Consider the following 12,063-nt stretch of genomic DNA (forward strand, 5'->3'; position numbering starts at 1 on the left):
GTGAGAACTTATGAAAACTGTCTTTACAGGTCTGGGTTACCTTACTCAATATTATGTTTTTGAGATCTATACATTTGCCTGCAAATTTCAAAATGTCATTTTTTTTCTGCTCTGAGTTTAAATATATCTTGATCTTATTTTACCCTCCCCAAAGATCTTCCATATTCTCTCTCCCTCCATAACTACTCAGTTCTAAGTTCTATCTCAAAAAATAAACAAAACCCAATACAACTAAATGCTGAAAAAACAAAAGAACAAAATATACACCTCCACCTAACTAAACCAACACCAAACTGTAACTAAGTAAAAGCATCTCCAAAACTGTTGAGCCCATTATATGTTGGTAACTACTCTTTAATGTGAGACCTGCTCTAGAATCATTGATAGACTCATTGTCACTTCTTTGGAGAAAACTTTTTTCTCTCTTTTAGCAGGTATAAATGGCAATTCAGTTATTAACCTTTATACTAGTGCCTTGGTTTGTAATTATTCATTCACTTATTCATTCATTATCTATTCAGTCATTCATGTTTTAAAAAAATTAACAAAATAAAAAATAGCAAGATAAAATAAAAACTATCTCGTTGAAGGTGAATAAGACAGAACAATGTACGAAAAATAGCCCAAGCGAAGACATAATAATAAGAAACCCACCCATTTGCACACTTAGGATTCCTATAAGAAGACTAAATTGGAAGTCATTATGTAAGCACAGAGGACTGGTGAAGACCCGTGTAGGCCCTGTGCATGCTGCTTCAGTCAACAAGATGACTTCATGTACAGTTTGCATCAAAGATCTAGAAGATAGGAGTCATTAGTGAAAATAAGTGAAAGGGTAGTAACACCTACTGTGGTACATATGCTCATTATCATAGTAGAATAAGGAATACTAGTCACAAAAATCATGCTATCAAATTTTCCCTTGAATTAGCAAGACTAAATTCTTCAACTCTAATTCTCAAAGCATAAAGTCTAATAAAGGATATCCTTTATGAGATGAAGAACACAATGAAAACACCTTATAACAAAATGTAAATTTACTAAGTTCTTAACCTAGAGCCAAGACTTTCCATATACTTATCCATAAAACAAAAATCTTCCAAGCAAGGAATGCTAGGGGAAATCTAGTTGTTAGTAGCTAATATATTTATAACCAGCTTGGTTTTATATATCTGAGTCACATTCAGAGCTGTAGTGTTTTTAGATAGGATAAGGACTTCAAAATATCTATTTCATGTTTATTATAAGACTTGGCTGTTTTTCCTAAGTCTATCTGAATTTAATGCCATGCAGATTCCTAAGCATAGGTATTAGGAGTTTGGTCTCCTTCATATCTAGTTTGTATAAATGTTTGAATGTTACCCATGCTCAAATTTCTAGACATCAACTGCTCTTGGAAGTTGGGAGTAGAGTTTGAGAGTTGATGTGCTGAGTTTATGTGACATAGCAATCTGATCAGGAGAAGGGACTCTGAAGCATGAAACATATAGAAAAGATTATTAGTTACTAAAAAGTTAACTACCACAGCATGTTTTCAGAGGACCTCAATAACTGTCACACAAAATTTCGCCTCAGACAATAATTTAAATCCTGCAGAAGTATGGAAAATCTGAGTCTCTGTCACTGAGACACTCAATTTGCTAACTGTCCTTTGCTGTCATTCTGTCTTCCTAGATAACATTTTTATAATGAATTCAAGTTAAGTATAAAACAAATCCAATATGGCTCCCAAAGTCAAAACAGACATCATCTTGATGTGCTTGATAACTGGTTAACCTTCACTTCGAAGTACAGGTATTTTTTAATTGCCTTTCCATCAAATTCTCATTGACCTGATGTATTTTATTAAATATACCCAAATCTATTGATTTAGAACTTTTTGCTAGTGTTCTTCCCTATCTATAAGTTTTGCATTTATGACCTTCTCAGCCACTCTCCTTAGTGGTCCTTCTCAAGCACCTGGTCAATGTTGACCTTCCATTTTCTACTCTTTGGTAGTGTTCACATTCACAACATGGCACTATTATGAGTTTCTTGACAACAGTAAATCACAAATAGATGTTATTTAAAATGCTTTAGAGTTCAGGAAAATGTTCAAAGACACATAAATGGAAATTCTTCTTTCAAAGGGTTATTAGTCAGCACTAATAATCATGGACATTTGTAAATGTGAATCTTACATTTTGTTTGTCTTCTTTCATTCATCAAGCAATTAACTTCTTTAGCTATCTTTTGGCTAATCTTTGAAAAATGAACCACCATAAAATTGTTCTTTTTGATGTCATGCTGAAGTTTCATAACAGAGTAACACAAGAATAATGTCTATGTTCATTTCTGAGACAAATGAAATAAACAAAGTGTGCCTTATATAATTTTTCTAGATGTTAGTGGTTGCAACTTATTAACCTATTTAACAGCTAAGATGAGTTCTTACTGTAATTATCCGAGTTCCTCTTCTGTGCCTTTAACAGATCATTCTTTATTGTTGCTACTAAGTGAGTTAGAGAGTAATCAATCCATTTGTTTTATGAATCTGTATTGTATCTTACAGACTCATAGAACCATTATTCTGTGACCAGTCCCAAGCCTACCTTAAAATGAATTTATTCTATTTTGTAAGTAGATAAGAACTTATCATTTGCTTATGCAAAGGTTCTATTTTTTAAAAAGTTAATGTTATCATAAGCCTAAATAGATGAAGTAATGGTAAAGAAAACTGCAACACAAATATGAAACTTAATAACGGCCTTCCAACAGCTTGCCTTTCAAATTGTTAAGAATTCATTAAACAATGCTTGAGCAGCACTGACAATTAAATTACTCTCACATGAGGTACCTAGTCATATTATGAATATTGCATACTACAGAGCTCACATTTCTAAAGGGATGCAGACAACAAATTGAATTTCAGATAATTAGCACGAGGCTTGAATTCTGTCTCCAGAAACCTCCCACTCTGTTTCTAAGCAAAAATAATTGGAATGTAACAGTTTAAAGAGTATGTACATTAAAAATATTAAGGAAAGGAGAGTTTAGAGTTTCGGGCTGCATTAGATGATGTTTCCAACACTATAGAGTAGTGTAGGGTAATAATATTGACTGGCCTTATAGAGTAGTAAATATTGTTTTTACCAATTAAGCATCTTAAAACAAAAAATCTATAAGGAGCCACTTTTTATTTTCCCCTAGATGTTTTAGCAATTGCTAAGCATCATGTTGATATATGCTGTAACTGAGATTAAAAACCACAGAATCAAGAATTATAGTATCCATGGAACAGATTTGTTTCCTTAAAAACACAGGAATCATTATCCAATTATATAGCCTTCTTTTTTATTAGACAATCTTTTTAAATTTAAAGATAAATTATCACTTTTCATTTCTTAGAAAAGATTGTAAATTTCTTTATTAAGTCTCTAAGTTCCAATATCTTACTTTTACTAAAGGTAACAATTTCTGGGCCTCAAGTATTAAATCAATTATATAGGGATTTAAAGAATTCATTTCACGTTATATCAAGTCACCCATCAGTTAGCTCAAAAGAACCACTCGGTTTGAATGACAGAACTGTATGAAGCTACCTTTGATTACACTGGACATAAAGACTACCTTTGATTTTGCTGTAGAAAAGAGACAATGAATTTGTGATGAATTCGCTACAATCCTTTGATAATATATTTCTACTCTTTTACTGAATATGTACATATACTAAAGGAAATTTTGATAATAACATTTATGTCATCCAAAATATCAACATCGCTGCTTCATAACAACTTTATGATTTCTTAGCCACAGGTGTATTTTCTACGTTGTTTATCTATCTGCTATTCTTCTAAGATGTTCTGTGTCTATGTGGGATAGTAAGTTTTGGTTTTCAAAATGGTTGGACAGAAAGTTCCTAAAAGTTTAGTAAATTGCACTTGTGATTTTGGTGGTGTTTCCACAGACAAGGATATCTTGAGGGCTCTGGTCTAATGAATAAATCAGTCTGTTACATGGTTAGTGACAGAATGGTGTTTCACTTCTCTCTGTTTGTTATCTGCCACAATATGAAATGAACTCCTCTGCTCTACCACACATTTTCCTCACAATTGGAATAAATAAATATTCCTCAAAACTACATACTGAGTATGATGAAGGCAAATTACAACTCAACTAGATAACCAATGTGTGCATTGTGAGAAATATCTCAGTGTGTATACATATGCAAATACACACACACACAAACATACACATTTACATGTGGAGAGGCACACAATAACTGAGTATTCCATAGACTCTGATTGTAGAAGGAAAAAAAATAATATGCACTCTGGAACATGACAATTATGTGCAGGAACAGTGATTTGTTTGCCACCGTTTTGTAATTTGAATGAATATTAGATAAATCAAATATTGATGATGGTAGATGCATTAAATGACAGACTGCTGACATAACATGACTTTGGATATAGATTGTATTCTCAGGTCATTTTTTATTTATTAAATTAGCAATGTACCTCTAAAATTAAATATTAATAATATCATTTAAAGTATAATTACCAAAGAAAAGATCCAGGTGTATAGATTTTAAATCACGTGAGGATGTGATTCTAGAGATTCCAATTTATGCACATTTGGGAATGCCACTGTAAAATCCATTATTGTCTTCCAATAAAATTATTTAGTAATTATAATAACAAGTGACATAAAAACCTTTGACATCTGAAAAAGTGAAAAAACAAAAGGAAGGGAGGAAGGAATTATGTGGTTACAGTCTAATTTCGTGATATTAGAGACCATTAGAAGTTAATGAAATATAGCTGGGCATTGTGACACATGCCTTTAATTCCAGCCCTCAAGAGCAAAGACAAGGCGATCTCTGTGATTCAAGGCAGCAGGGTCTACAAAGTGAGTTTCAGGATAGCCAGGGCTGTTACACAGAGAAACCCACAAAAAAAAAAAATCACAGTTAGATAAACAAATGCTTAATATGGCATTAAAGTCTTCAAATATATATATATATATATATATATATATATGTATATATATGTCATATATATATGATTTTTCTTCTAATGACCTTCAAAGTGATATTTCAACCCATAGAAAGTGTGAAACAATCAAGTCTTCCTTCTTTTATTTAACCTCCCTCACTATAAAAATTAGTGAACTTCATTCAGAACAGCTTTAATCTTAACTTCTATGTTTGAGAATTCCAGTTCTAGTCACTTGGCCGTGGTTGGCAGAATTTACTGTACTTTTTAAAAATTAATTAAAGAATTAACTAAATTGATTATTTGTATGGAAGGAAGAAGGGGTCCAAGAGAAAGCTCCCAAGTAAGAAGTGACACACAGGTGCCTTGGCCATTGCATGCTTGTGACAGTCAAAAAACATCTTTGTGGAATCTTTTCTCTCATATGCTTGCATAGGTTCAAGGGTTCAAACTTAGTTTGCCAGACTTACCCCTCAAGTGCCCTTACCTGCTAGACCATCTAATTGACCACAATTTCACTCTTTTAATAGAAAAATAATGTCCTAATATATTTACCTACTACATCATATTAATTTGTCGTCTATTTATGGGTACCATCATGACTCATGGCGAAAAAGGGGAGGTCCTAGAACATAGCTAGATTTTATATGCTGGAAAGGGAATCAAGCACAGTGCTCTCAGAAATACATTCCTGTCAGCTGTTGAGGTTTCTTTGCTGAAACCTATCCAAACTGATTACCCCAATTGGAAGACAACACTGTACTGTTTTAATTATAAATATAAATAAACAGTTTATTGAATAAATTTCCATCACCACCAACAAAACCAAATATATATAACATTTGAAAATGTAATTTTATAAACGCCATGTCTTGAGACGCTGCTGAAAAATCTGCAATGGAAGGATAGAATCCGACAGAACACTTAGGGCCTTGAGAAACACTGCAATGGGATCATCGGTCCTAAGAATATTCTCCCAAACATAACAGACATGCCTGTTTACAAATACACTGTGAATCTCAGCTTTAATAAATGACTGCACAGATCTAATGTGTCCTGAATTAACTCCATAAAAAAAAGGAGGGGGGAAGAAGAATTTAGAAGAGGGAAGAGAATTTGAGAAAAAGACAAGTAGAGGGGAAAAAGGAGTTTTGTTCAAGGAACTGAAATAAGTCCACATCTTAATGCTAGAAAAGTAAGAGGGTGATTTTAGCAAAACTTCTATGGGATCTTGACAACAAATTCTATAAAGCTCTTTTGATAAGGCACATTGGATTATAGATAGTCTTTATCTTTCATGTTCTAGAAACCCCTAGATTAAATTAGTAAAGGATCTGGAAATATTTGCAATTTTAAATATCTAAAAAGCATCACAATGAGTAGGAAACAGCTCATTTGTAGATTAATCCACCGATAATGCATTCAGGCCAATGTAAATACCAGCATCTGTAGAGATTTTGTTTTGTTGATACAATAGGGACAGACACACAGCTCTTGTCATTCCCCAGAACTTTCAGTGGCCTGAAGAGTTCCCTTTCCTCTTGGAGATGACCTCTATTCAGACAAAAAGGATATATAGCTTCAAGAAAAAATGAATTTCCGTGAGGATTTCAGATGTTGTCAATATGAAAGAAGACTGAATTTATTAAAAAAGAGTGAAAGGCATTCCAAGAAAAGAAAACAAGCCTGGTGGCAGGAGTGTAGTCTCCTTGTGGGACAGTCACACTTATGAGTCTTTACAATGGACACGTAGACTCTCTGCTTTTATCTCTAAAAGCCGTCTAAGTCCAGCCTCCTACTCCTAGCTTTAAACATCACTCTGGGATGAAGTTTACAAGGTTAAAAGTAAAGATGATTTTCTTCTCTAAACAAAATCATGAGGTGGATTTGTGAGCCTTATTGCTTAGATTAAGAGTGTCCTAGAAACCTGAAGGTTATCCATCATCTTTGGCTTTGAACAAACATGATTTATTTACTATCTTTGACAAGATGTCTTTAGAAAAACCCATTGTTCTATTAACAATTTTGCTCTTATCCCTGGTGCCAGAAATTTTCTGGCTGACAACAGATCATCCAGAGTGCATCACCATGTTTTCTCTCTTACAGCCATGTAATTGCCTGCCTCTCAGTCTTCCCATGTCTAGGTTATGGAGCACAGGGTCCTGGTTTTCCTGATGCCGGTAAACCTTTACTGGCCTGGTAAAGACAGAATGCAACAGACAGAAAAGAGACGACAAGCCTAGCTGATGAAGCAAGTATTTCAGTGATGAGTGGAAGGAGACGGCTAGGGAGGATAATATTAAAGCCTGAATTGAAATTTTATTTTAAGCCAATAAATATTACATCAAACTCTTCTTGGAGGTCTACTGTGTGGGGGTACAGTGAGTAGTGGTTAAACAATCTCCTTTTCCTTTCAGTTCCTGAAATTCTCTCTGCCTTTCATTTCTTTCATTGTCCTTATGGCAAGCTCTTCTCCCAAGACATTCTTCACCTTTAACCAGTGGCTTCTTGCCATTTTTACACAATGATGTCTAAGCTTCCATTCTGAATTGAGTTCCCTCCAGAAGGTCTTGAATTTTAAATGAGCATAATTGTGTGATCTGTGCCTTCTCTTAAGGCATTTCCCTCTGAGTTACCTTCACCAGTTTCCTGTGATTGTTTTTTTTTTCATACATAACAGCTGTGATATAAAGAACTGTGGACTGTTTTTATTAACTCTTTATAATTGGTATGATGGATAAACAAAAGGCACAGCTGGACAAAAAATGATTCCTTGTGTTATTTACAGAATCAGAAGAGAAATACTTGTTTGTCAAAACGGGTTTGATTCCAGGCACCAACTAACAAAATGGTTTCCTTGGACCAATACATTCCTTAGGTGTCCTTCATGGTCATTTGAATTAATTGATTCAAAAGTCACTCAGCATTATTTTTTTGATTATGTACACCAAATGCCAACTTCAGGGTTGGGTTTTCAGTGGCACATTGAATAAATATGGCTTCTCTACTACCTTGACCTCTTAGAAATTATCTACGAAGAATAGTTCCCCTAATTTGATGAAATGGTTACATTTATAGAGGTAAACAATGCAATGGTTTGATTCAGTAAACACTCCAGGGCTAGCTTCTGTGACTTACGCTGTGGCTGAAGAAAAATAAATAACACTAAGCTCCTGTCTAAAGAACTCACAATCTATCAGGAAGTATTGACCACAGACCTTGAGTGGGTGAACTCTAGCTTGGTTCCTTTACTGGATATATGAAGAGGACAGAGAACTGAGTGATGTTGTCTATCTGAAGTCTCACTAGAATGGATGAGGTGAACTGTGTTAGCTAAGCCTTAGACCCAGGATTACATTGCAGTGATCTTTCCCAGAATATTCCAGAAAAGAAAGCATGGACAAAAAAACACAGTTGGAAAATTTCAGTTACCTATCAGGATTTTAAACAAGCCTCATTATTCATGAAATTGCTATCTAAGGAATAGTACAATATCAGTGATAAATGAACAAATAAGTTAACAAATAAAGTGACTTGTAATGTTATCATGGGAATATTCATCCCACAGTTTTAAGTGAAGTTGTTTCTCTAGTTTAAGCTTTTAAACATGGAATAGGAGTTACAGTGGTCATCAGACAAGTTGTACATATTTATTTCTATAAATTAATAAAGCACGTAAAATTTTATGTTAAATATCTTCAAGGCAACCACTCCTTCCATTAATTGTCATGAATCTTTTTTAACAAATATCAATTCCCTAGGAGCTGTAATTGCTTTTATTACATTGTATTTAAAAAAAAAAAACTTAACTCTTTGAGCCCTTTTCTGCTTCAGTTGAAGTTGCTGTTTTAGAACAGGGCACTGATCATATTTACTTTCTCAGTGCAAAGTGGAAATTGCATGCAAAATGTGTTGATTTAATCAACCTTTATTTTTCCTCAAAGTGCATGAACTTTCACTAGATTCTCAAAGGGGTTCATGACCCATAATATCTCTGAAGATCAGAAATTCATTCCTTGTATGTTTGCCAGTTCCCAACATCCTTTAAAAGTCTTTGGTCAGTTGTTATCATCAAAGCATTAGAATTAATTTTAAAATAATTTTCTTATATAAAAGAGGGAAAAAAGGAAATTTATCTTCCCTGTGTAAGATGGTTCTGCATTTTAAATATAAATTAATGTAGCCCATCAAATCAACAAACTAAAACAGCAAAATCATATTGTCATATCAATATACACAGAAAAGAACTTTGACAAAATTCAACAGCTATTTATTATATATTAAAAACAACCTCAGCAAACTAGGAATGGATTTGAATTTCAATTCGCTAATGCATATTTACAAATGTATTACACATAACATCAGACTGTATGCTATTAAACTTGAGCTTTTATGTTAACCCAGGAAGAACAAATTTCCTCTTTCTTCTTTTTCTGTTATTTTGAGTGTATATAGTTGTTGTGCCTATCTGCACCTGGAACTTTCGTTATAGATTTGAGCTTTAATGAAATCACATCAGGTCTTCTGACAGCTTAGCCAAAACCTTTAACCATCCTCCAGCTCCCAGGCTCTGAAGATTTCTTACTATCAACAATTACTTACTTTTCAGTATCAATAGTAATAAAGTAGGCAAAGATATATAGAATGAAAAATTAAGAAATAAGGCTTTGGCAGTGCCATGCTCACCTAGATTGTATTTCTAAATATACAAAGAACCCTTACAGCTTAACAAGAAACATATATAATCTAATTAAAAAATAATCTAAAAATTCTATGCAAATACTTCAAACAAAATTAAAGATAACACATTAATATATGAAAATATGCAGCATATTATATGGGAATGTTAATTACAAAAACTATTGGAATAATGAATGTCTGGAGTCCAACATACAATAAAAACCTTCCTAACCATCTTCTGGTGAAAAGACAACATGCCACTGCTACATCATAGAATTTGGATGTTTTTCACACAACAAAACATGGTCTTAGAGTTAAAATAAATAATCAAGCTCGTTATAATATACATCATAAAATTTTAGATCTATCTTTGAATAAAATTATCTCTTGAAATATTTGTTCCCACAAACATTCTTCACCATGGCCAAAGCTTGCAAAAAATCAGTATGTCAATCAACAGGTAAATGGATAAATATATAGTGTAGCATCAAAAGCTAGAAAACTATTCAACACACACACACAAAAATGGCATCGATAGATGTTAAAAAAAAGAACTGCAAGAAATTTAAGTGCATATAGCAAATAAAAGAAGCCAATAAAATGCTAAATGATATTTATTTTAACATATGTTGCACTTTGAAAGATTAAACTATAGAGATACTGCTCATCTTTGAAAAGGTTTAGGGGCAAGTAGAAATAAGTAAACAGCACACGGAAGCTTATGCTTGGGACAATACTCTGTGTGAAACTTTAATGATAAAACCACAAACTAAAACGAAATCTTAAGGCAAACTCTGCACTTCAGGTGATTATGATAATCAATGTATGTTACTCAGTTATAACAGATGTGTTATATCCCTCTCATGAGGGATGCTGAAGATAGAGAAAGCAATGTTCAAATAGAGACCTGGGGGTGGAAGACATCTATCTGCATTTTCCTTTTCTCATAATCAAAATTACCCTCCAAAGAGAAAATCAAAATCAAAACAAACCCCACAAGAATAGCAAACAAAGAAAAAGCAAAGAAGAAAAAGTTAATTGTATTATACTGTGGACATCTACCAGGATCAATTATTATCAATACTAATTTAATTACCTTTGATTATCAACAGTAAAATCTGAAATATATTATTAATTATTGCATCTTTTCTACCATCTTCCACAACAGAAGCTCTATTTGGGGGCTTCAAAACATGTGGGAAATTTGCATAAGTGAATATAACGTTCTTTCAAAGCTTAGTGGTACTGTGTCAATAAGCAAAGCACATGATCAGAAGAACATGTTCATTCTGTGACTTATCTTGTCACAGAATATCACAGCCCTTTTTGATAAATATAAATGTATAATAGACTTTTCTTAGCAAAACATTAATGTGTACAACTGTTTTGTTCACATAAAAGCAAAATAATGAACATATTTCACTCTGAAGTGATTTTTCATTCTATTTTTATTATTCAGAACTCCTTTTTTGTTCTTTAATAATGTTAATTTAGTGTTTCTGAGCTGAACTGCCTGTCACGTGGGGGCAGGACTACATTTGAATGAAATCAGCAGAATAGAATCTCTGTGTGTTTCCATCGTAATTTAAGGCTGAGTTGGAGCATGATAAATCATGCTTGTCCTTTGTCATTATGTTACCTGAGCTGTGATATGTAACTCCTGTCTTCCCATTGTACTTTTGTAACTGCTGTGGAGGTAGCAAATCTTCAATAAATACACTACTCTATTAAATGTATATTGTAGAAAAATTCAAAGTGTTAGAAATTCAGGAGCAGAAAATTTAAATGAAGCTGAGATCACAAGAACAAAGAGACTTACTGACAACCCGTAGCTGCATTCTTCATTGTGTGGTTTAGAAGCAATCGTGTATAGTGACATTCCTCAAAGATATAACCAGTTATGGGTGGTTATATGATTTGATTATAGTTTATTCATCTTTATCCTACCAACACTTCTTAAGTATAATGCTCTAGATATTGCACTGAATGCATAGTGAATCCTTACTACTCTAAGAATGATACATTTGATGAGAGAGATTGACAAATTTTAATTACAATTACAGTGTAGAGGAAATGAGATGACATTCTAGGCAAAGTTGCATGCGATGTTCAATTATGACAAAGAGGCTACTCATTTCAGGCATTTATGTGGGGTACAAACAGCCTTGCAATGGTTGTAGCATGAAAGGTTAATAGATATACTATAAAACAGCTTATGAAGAAAAGGTTGAAAAAATTGTACTCTGGCCTTAAAGAAGCTAGTGTGTTTGACCAGGGCATATAAACTTGAAACCAGAGGAGATTCATTAATGTTCTTAAAGCAAGAAGTACCATAGCAACTCAGTAACACAGTAATATTTTCTCTTCTTAGAACACTGTTTCTCATTGTTTGCTGACTCTGGGTATT

The sequence above is a fragment of the Microtus pennsylvanicus genome, chromosome 15 (genome assembly GCF_037038515.1).
Source record: "Microtus pennsylvanicus isolate mMicPen1 chromosome 15, mMicPen1.hap1, whole genome shotgun sequence".
NCBI classification, from domain to species: Eukaryota; Metazoa; Chordata; class Mammalia; order Rodentia; family Cricetidae; genus Microtus; species Microtus pennsylvanicus.